Source organism: Brassica oleracea, chromosome C6, assembly GCF_000695525.1.
Source record: "Brassica oleracea var. oleracea cultivar TO1000 chromosome C6, BOL, whole genome shotgun sequence".
NCBI lineage: Eukaryota > Viridiplantae > Streptophyta > Magnoliopsida > Brassicales > Brassicaceae > Brassica > Brassica oleracea.
The window spans coordinates 3,330,601-3,339,672 of record NC_027753.1 but is presented as its reverse complement, the minus strand read 5'-3'; the positions used below and the strand labels follow the sequence as shown (position 1 = coordinate 3,339,672).

Genomic DNA, 9,072 nt, shown 5'->3' with positions numbered 1-9,072 from the left:
CCAGAAACATGTCTTAATTCAATGAAGATAGTCTTCACTTTCTTCTGCAATTGGAATCCGAAGTTGAAGAAACCAAAACACTTGTTCAGTGGGAAACGGAGAGGAGAGTGTTATCCAAAACAAAGTTTCACCACCACTAGAAACTTCCAAAAGCACCATGAAGCAGAACCATAACTAGCTTAATCAACCAAGAACCACTTGATAAAACATAAAACCAAGCACATATAGACCCGAGCCGGTGAAACCGAGGCAAAAAACATAACCTAAAACACAGAAACCAGACATGGAGAGAGGTCTCGCAAACGCCACATCACAGTTTTTCGCATCACAGCAAATCTAAACACCAAAACCGCAAAGCTGGAAGATTCAGCTCTGAGGCATGTGCTCAAGAGCACCAACAACCTGGTACAACGCTCTAGACGATGCCAAACTTCCACAGAGTAAACACCACCCAAAGCCTCACCAAGACCACCTACGACTCCTATCCTGACAAAGCCATACCTTTCATAGATAATAGATAAACAGGAAACGCCTTAAGAACAACGAGGAAAGATAGACAAAGATCCTCCCTCGGCGGTGGCAAAGCCAAACCACCGAGGAAGGTGGAAGATCTGAAAAGTTGAACGAAGCGGCTAGGGCTTCCTCTCCGTTTTCTCACCAAGGAACTAATTAAGAACGAATGTGTATATGAGCTGCACACTTCTCTTGCATGTCAAATTGTGGTTCAGATTCTGTTTTTTTTTCAGTGTGAAATAATTACTAATATGCCTCTCAACAATAATTTATGTTTTATCTATTCATGGTTAAAAATTTGTTTCGATTATTGATTTCTGAGCTATATAGACCATAGTATCATAAGATATTTGCTAATTGCTATGATCTTTTGTTATTAGTACAATATGAGTCTTATCAATGTCTTTCCTTTCTTCAACTTTAACAAATATATAATAGATCTTTTATTTCTAAAAACAAATAATATATGCTCAACATCTAAATTTTTAATATTTCTATTTTTCGTTACCATATGTTGTTATATTTAATTCATTCTTTAAATTTGTGCAGAGGCATTTGTTGACCAACGAAGATGTATACATAGAGATGTAATTTCTGAAAATTATTTTCCGGTGACTATGGTTGACACAGTGGTGATGTTCATGGCCAAAGCAGAGTTATTTATGTACGTAGATCCCTCCAACTATTGGCTCTTCCGACCAAAACAAGGTCCTTTCACCACCAAAATATTTACTGGGAGAACTCCAGTTATTAGTGTGAGAACTTCCAAAAGATTTGCGACAACAAGATTCAGGTATCCTCAATTGTCCATCAAAAAAATCTTGATGAACAATTGAGGATACCTGAATCTTGTCGTCACAAACCTTTTGGACAGTTCCCACGTCGATGACTGGAGTTCTCCCGGTAAAGAATTTGGTGGCAAAAAAACCTTGCTTTGGTCGGACGAGTCCAGACTTGGAGGTAGGGGTGTGCATTTGGGTATCCATTCGGATCCGGTTCGGATATATTCATGTCGGGTTTTCGGAATTAAAGATTACAGCTCAATTCAGATATTTACAAATTTCAGTTCGGATCTTTGTGGTTCAGTTTCAGTTCAAATAACAATTATTTTTAAGAAGTTAAAATTCATTAAATCTCATAAAATCTAAAAATAAAATAGTATATAGCATATAAATTTGAATAATGTATGCCACAATACCTTTGAGAGTTTATATACTCCATGTGTTAGCAAAGGACAAACCGTAAAGTTTATATACTCCATGTGTTAGCAAAGGACAAACCTGGAATTTATCATAAATCTGAGTTTTGCCAAGTCAAAGACATTCTCGAGAGGTATAGGAATTTGAATTTGGGAAAAGATGTGTCAGCGGTTTTAGGCCAAAAGAAGGTAAAACCGGGTAGGAAAGTCAAACAATGGGGCTTACAACTGCTGGGTAAAGACCTTTCCCAAGTCAAAGACATTCTCGAGAGGTATAGGAATTTGAGCGACAGAGAAAAAATCAAGAAAAACACAAATCTTTCACAGTTTTATAACAAGAAACCCGTTGACGAGAAGAGGAGATCTCTTACCGACGCAGAGGTACGCAAAAAGTTCGGACTGAAACTCGCGAAACGCTGTCGTTTTGCTTTGAGGGTGATTTTTTGGCGATTAGGGATTTTGGGTTTCGTCTCTGCCTCCGTTTGATTTCCGGCGACGCCAGGCTGTTTCCGGTGATCAGAATGGATGAGGGGACTGCGTCTGCTCCTCAGACGATGGGTTCTGTTCCAGCGAAGGGTGATTCATGGGTGTCGAAGGCCCAAAATAAGCAGGTTTTGAAAAAGTACGAGGTCTCGATGGATACGTCTGAGGATTTTCCGTCTGTTGTGATTCCGAATGAGGTTATCGATGATTCTACTCCTCTTTGGGAGGATTTTCTGGTTGGGAAGTTTCTGTCTACAGCGCCTCATGTGGCTAAAGTTCATGTCATCGTCAACAAGCTCTGGAAGCAAAAGGACGAAGCTGGTATGATTGATGTGTATGAGGTGAATCCGACTACCATGCGTTAGGGTTCGTAATCCAGCCTCTCGTGCGAGAATCATAACACGAGGTCTTTGGAACATTGTTGGGGTACCTCTGGTTGTTTACAAGTGGGATCCAAAAACGGAGGTGGAAAAGAAGGAAGAGTTTGACATTCCGATGTGGGTTTATCTGAAGAAGGTACCTTTGAGTATGTACTCTTGGGAGGGTTTGAGCTTTATCTCGAGTGCAGCAGGGTTTCCAGTCCGTTTGCACCCTGAGACCTTGGCTTGCACAAATCTTGACATAGCAAAAATCTTTGTTAAAGTGGATGTCTCTAATGATTTTCCTAAGAAGATAAATTTCACAAAAGATGGCAAGGAGCATTTGGTGGAGTTCATTTATCCATGGCTCCCGCTAAGATGTACGGTGTGTGGGAAATGGGGTCACTGGGAGAAAGTATGTGTGGCTCAGCAGAGAGTGGAGGTTCGTATTGAGGCAGATAAGAATGAGAAAGAAAGTGTTCCTGATCTAGTTCCTTCTCTTGGGGCTTCTGGTGAAGAAGAGCAAGCAAAGATTGTGTCTGATCAAGTGGATGTTGAGGAAGATGGAGGTTCTATTATTGCCGTGTCTGAGGAGGCAAATCTAACGTCGGGGAATAACCAAGTAGCTCCTGTTGAAGAGGCTTGGCTATCTCCAACAAAAAAGAGCAGAAGTCCAGTGAGATTACCACTAGTTTCATTAGTAGCAATGGCTTCTGTTTCTAAGTTTGCAGCAATAAATAATGATAAGGAAGAAGGAGAACTTATGGAGGAGGAAGACAATCCCTACGTTGAGTCGAATACAGTTAGTGTGGCCTTGAGGGAAACTGTGGAAGAGGTTAATACTCTGCTGCAAGCTCCTCCTCGAAGGAATAAGACCAATCAAAAAGAATCTTCGAGCACCTCAACTCTCTCGCACAAGAATGGAAATTCTTTTGTGATGAGTACAAGGTCCTCCACTCGAAGAAATTAATAATGTCGAGTTTCTTTTGGAATGTGCGTGGATTCAACAAACCCTCTAAACATTCCATAGTAATAAGCTGGTTACATGATCGAAATATGCAGTTTGGAGGTATTCTAGAGACGAGGGTGAAGGAAGGGAAGGCCCCTCGTATTTTAAATTCGGTGTTTGGAGAATGGTCGTTTATGTCTAATTATGAGTACAATCAGGGAGGGCGTATATGGGTGCTTTGGAGGGATTTAGTTCATATTTATCCAGTTTTTAAGAGTGATCAACTCATTACTTGCTCTGTTTTGCTTAATGGGTCGGAGGAAGAGTTTTTTTGCTCGTTTGTTTACGCACTAAACACAGTGGAAGGAAGGAAGTCTCTCTGGGAAGATTTTATGAATCACCAGAACTCTTCTATCTTCTCTAATAAAGCTTGGATCATTATGGGAGACTTCAACGAAGTGCTGGATGGTGAGGATCATTCCTGTTTTGCGAATTCTCCTTCTTACTCAGCAGGGATGCGAGAATTTCAAGATGCTGCTAATCATTGTTCATTATCAGATATGAGGTCTCATGGTCCTCGGTTTACATGGTGCAATAAGAGGGAAGAAGGTCTGATCTGCAAAAAGCTGGATCGTGTGCTTATAAATGATAAATGGCTTCACCGTTACGGCGAGTCTTATGCTGTCTTTGAGCCAGGGGGTTGTTCGGATCACCTTCGTTGTCGTATTCAGATCAGAGCGGACCAGGAGAGAGTCAAGAGGCCTTTCAAGTACGTTAATGCTTTAAGTCATTTTCCTGAATTTCTCCTGAATGTTAAAGATTATTGGGAATCTTCTCGAGCTCTATTCCATTCAATGTTGGTGCTTCACCGGTTTTCAAAGAAGCTTAAAGGTCTCAAACCGATCTTGAGAACGATGGGAAAGGAGAAGTTGGGTAACTTACCAAAGCGTGCACAGCTGGCTTTTGAGGTACTATGTGAGAAGCAAGGTATTACTCTCTCAAATCCTTCTGAGGATAATGTGAAGGAAGCAATTGAAGCATATGGGCATTGGTCTCATGTGTCTGACCTGGAGGAAGATTTCTATATGCAAAGATCAAAGCTGCATTGGCTTGATGGTGGAGACAAGAATAATAAAGTTTTTTATAATGCTATGAAGTTGAGGTCAGCGCTGAATATGATCAAGGCGATACAATGTGTTAGCGGGGAGTTGGTTTCTACTCAGAAGGAAATAAAGAAGGAAGCGGTTCAGTTCTACTCGACCTTTCTCAACTATGTTCCTCCTGATTATGTGGAAACTGCAGTATCAGATCTTGGTGCTCTTCTTAACTTTCGATGTAATGAAGCTGATAACTTGATGTTGGGGCAAGAGGTAACAGCAGAGGAGATTAAGAGGGTTCTATTTGCTATGCCGTCTCACAAGTTGCCAGGTCCCGATGGGTATCCTTGTGAGTTTTTTAAAACTACTTGGGATATATTGGGCGCTGACTTTACAGTAGCAATACAGTCTTTCTTTCTGAAAGGATTTCTTCCTAAAGGTATCAACTCGACTATCCTTGCTCTAATCCCCAAGAAGACAGATGCAAAGATGATCAAAGATTACAGACCAATAGCCTCCTGTAACGTTATTTACAAGACTATCTCGAAGATTTTTGCTAATCGTCTAAAGAAGCTGCTCCCAAGCATTAAATCTGCGAATCAGTCGGCTTTTGTTCATGGAAGGTTGGTTATGGAAAATGTCTTGTCGGCTACAGAACTGGTTAACGATTATCACAATCCAAAAATCTCTCCAAGGCGTGCCATGAAAATCGACATCTCAAAGGCGTTTGACTCGGTACAGTGGGATTTTGTACTGAATACTCTATTGGCCCTTGGATTCCCGTTGAAGTTTGTTCACTGGATTAAACTATGCATAGCTACTCCTTCTTTCTCGGTTCAAGTTAATGGGGAGCTTGCCGGTTATTTCCAAAGTAAGAGAGGGCTGAGACAAGGATGCTCCATATCTCCTTACTTATTTGTGTTATGCATGACCGTGTTGTCTTCAAGGATGGACAAGGCTGCCATGGATAAATGTTTTGACTGTCATCCCCTATGTAAAATGTTGTCTCTGACACACCTTTGCTTCGCCGACGATCTGTTAGTGTTTGTGGAGGGTTCCAAAAGATCCGTGCAAGGTGCCATCTCGGTCTTTGATGGGTTTGCAAAGGAATCTGGCTTGAGTATTAGTCTGGAAAAGTCTACCATCTACATGGCAGGTCTAAGTCAGAGTGTTAAAGATCAAATCCTTTCAGATTTTCCTTTTGAGCCTGGGGCTCTACCTGTGAGATACCTTGGATTGCCTCTCCTGACGAAAGGGATGCATAAGAATGACTATCTTCCGTTGATTGAAAATGTAAGAACTCGCATTGCAAGCTGGACAACTAGGCCGATCTCTTATGCAGGACGCTTACAACTCATTAGACTAGTTCTAATGAGTATTGTGAACTTCTGGTCTTCGGCTTTCAGACTTCCAAGTCAGTGTATGAAGGAAATAGAAAGCTTGTGTGCTGCTTTTCTTTGGTCTGGCCCTGATTTAAAAACTCTAAAGCAAAAATTGCTTGGTCTGATGTTTTCAAGCCTAAGGCTGAGGGAGGAGTAGGTCTCAGGAGGTTGAAAGATGTTAATCTGGTGAATAGTTTAAAGTTGATATGGCGTTTGCTCACTGGACAATCGCTGTGGAGTTATTGGATTAAGGAGTATCTGTTGGGGGAAAAAACGTTTTGGGAGGTTGGGGCAAGAGGCAATAAAGGTTCATGGATGTGGAAGAAGCTTATTAAACTCAGAAGTACAGCTAGACAGTTCTATAAGAAGGAGATAAAGAATGGGAAGAGTACCTCCTTTTGGTTTGATTGTTGGTCGGGGGTGGGAGTTCTCTTTGATATATTTGGTGAAAGAGGGTTCATTGATATGGGAGTTAGTTCGCATGCCACGGTGAATGATGTGATCACTCATCATAGGAGGAGGAGGTACAGAGTCCAGAGATACAACGATGTTGAAGACATTATTGACTCCACGGGAGAGTTGATGGAGGAAGGTGATGATGTTAGCCTATGGAAGAGAGGATCTGACAATCACACTAAGTTCTCTACCTATGAGACTTGGGAGCTCATTCGGGTGGTACAACAGAAGTGTGGGTGGGAGCAAGTTGTATGGTTTTCTCAAGCTACTCCTAAATATTCCTTTGGCTGGCGATGCATAATAGGCTCAGTACAACGGATCGCATGGTGCACTGGAACATGGCTTTGCCAGCTCAGTGTGTGCTTTGCAACAACTCGGCTGAAACTAGAAACCATTTGTTCTTCTCCTGTGAGTTCTCAGCCTGGATTTGGAGCAACCTCACCAAAGGTATATCGCTCACACATCACTCAACGTCTTGGAATGAGATCGTTAGAGCACTCTTTGGTTCGCAGATGGATTTCAAATCGCGGTTATGTATCAGATATGCTATGCAGGCAGCTATCCATATGATTTGGTATGAAAGAAACAATCGTCTACACGAAGAGGCCCCTCGTGACCTTCTTTACTCCCAGGATCATCAGACCGAGCCAGATCAGAGCCCTTGTCTTGCTGCTGTGTCTGAACAAAATCACAACTTTCCGGCGTCTTCTTCTGGCTTCTTCCCACACAATGACTTATCTTCTTCACTAATCGAGGAGGATCATTGATGAACTTTAGTCTGCTGGTAATTAACAATCCTGTTTCTGATCATCAACAACAAATGTATTTTCCGGCCAAAAACGTAAAAACGCGTTTTCTCGCCAATACCAAAAATTATTTTTTCAAATACATGTTTATCAATTTTTTTGTTTATTAGAAGTTATTATTATAGTAAAATTTTAACCTATGATTAAATCAACACAAAGGTATTTTGGTAATTTGTTTACTAAACTTATTTGAATGAAAATAAAAATAAAAAAACAAACATAAGATCTATTTAGATGATTCATCTAGATGAACTATGTGGATGGACAAACAAACAGTCACAAAAATCTGAATGGATCATCTGGATAGATCATACAAATGAATAATCTGGATGAAGATGAAAGATACCGAAACAAACGGCTCCGAAATCATTCTTGTTGTTAAGAGAGAAGACCATTCTCAAGAAAGCTTTAGAGCTTTCTATTCTCTGCGAGAATGAAATTTGTGTGATACATTGCGATCGCGAAGGAAATCTCGTCAACACGTACCCTGAAGATCAGTGCCAAGTCAAAGACATTCTCAAGAGGTATAACAGATTAAGCGACAGAGAAAAAATCAAGAAAAACACAAATCTTTCACAGTTCTATAACAAGAAACTCGTTGACGAAAAGAGGAGAGCTCTTACCGACGCAGAGGAACGTAAAAAGTTCACTAAGAAAGTTGGAGACTTCAAGGGTTCGTTACAAGATCAGTTTCTTATATTACAAGACAGGGCTCGTGACCTTCTTTACTCCCAGGATCATCAGACCGAGCCAGATCAGAGCCGTTGTCTTGCTGCTATGTCTGAACAAAATCACAACTTTCCGGCGCCTTCTTCTGGCTTCTTCCCCCACAATGACTTCTCTTTTTCACTAATAGACGAGGATCCATTGATGAAATTTTGTCCGCCGGTAATTGACAATCTTGTTTCTGATATCAACAACAAATAGGATCATCATTAACGAATCTTCTCATGAGTGGTGATGCGTCAACACGTGCCGGTTCCTCCAATGATCGGAGTCAATTCTCAATGTTTCTGTTTAACCATGAAACCGCTACGGTTACTCAACTTCCCAACTCTGTTTCTTCAAGCTTTGACCAAGGGTTGACTCCGTGTAGCAACAGTCTCGTTACGGCTTCACATGGGGCACAAGATTATAACTTTGGGTACGGCAACAATCTGAACGCACAAGGGTTCAACTTTGGGTGCAGCAACAATCTCAACACACAAGGCTTTAACTTTGGGTGCAACAACAATCTATGTGCATGACTTAGCACATTGGTGAAGACACTTCAACCTCGTTTAGATCCTCACAGACACCACATTGGAACTCTTACTGATCAAAGCATCGCTTCTGATTAATTCATCTTATTAATCAATTGTGTATTAGTCATTTAGTTTTTGTAGTTGTGTAAATCTTTGGAAATCAAGTTCTTATTCCTATATATAATATACCTTTTATCACTGATTATTCATTCAAGTTCCACTTTTAAAGAGTTGTGTGTTTATCAAAGACATATATGCTCTCACAATTCATAAAGATCATTACTCCTTTGGTTAAACTTTAGAGTATGATAGCATAAAAAAAATATCATGTATCAAATAATTGATTTTTTCTTTTCATTTAATCTTTCGCCAATAACGGGAGCCTTAACAATCATCAATCTTTACTTGAGAACCTCCCAAACCATGATCACGGGGGTCGACACTTTAAACTCTCCTTGACTGTATCACCTGTAAGAGATAGCATCCCTTCCTGTTAGGGTCTTCAGTTTGATTTTTTTTTTTTTTTTTTGGTAAGTGCAGAGGTTTTCTTTATCAGTCCATGTAAAACCTTTCATCAACCCACAA

General features: G+C 40.6%; 1 pseudogene; it reads left to right on the top strand.

The window, feature by feature from the left end:
* The first annotated feature begins 1,130 nt into the window (after positions 1 to 1,130).
* On the top strand, positions 1,131 to 8,490 carry LOC106297233 (annotated as a pseudogene).
* Positions 8,491 to 9,072: the final 582 nt, after the last annotated feature.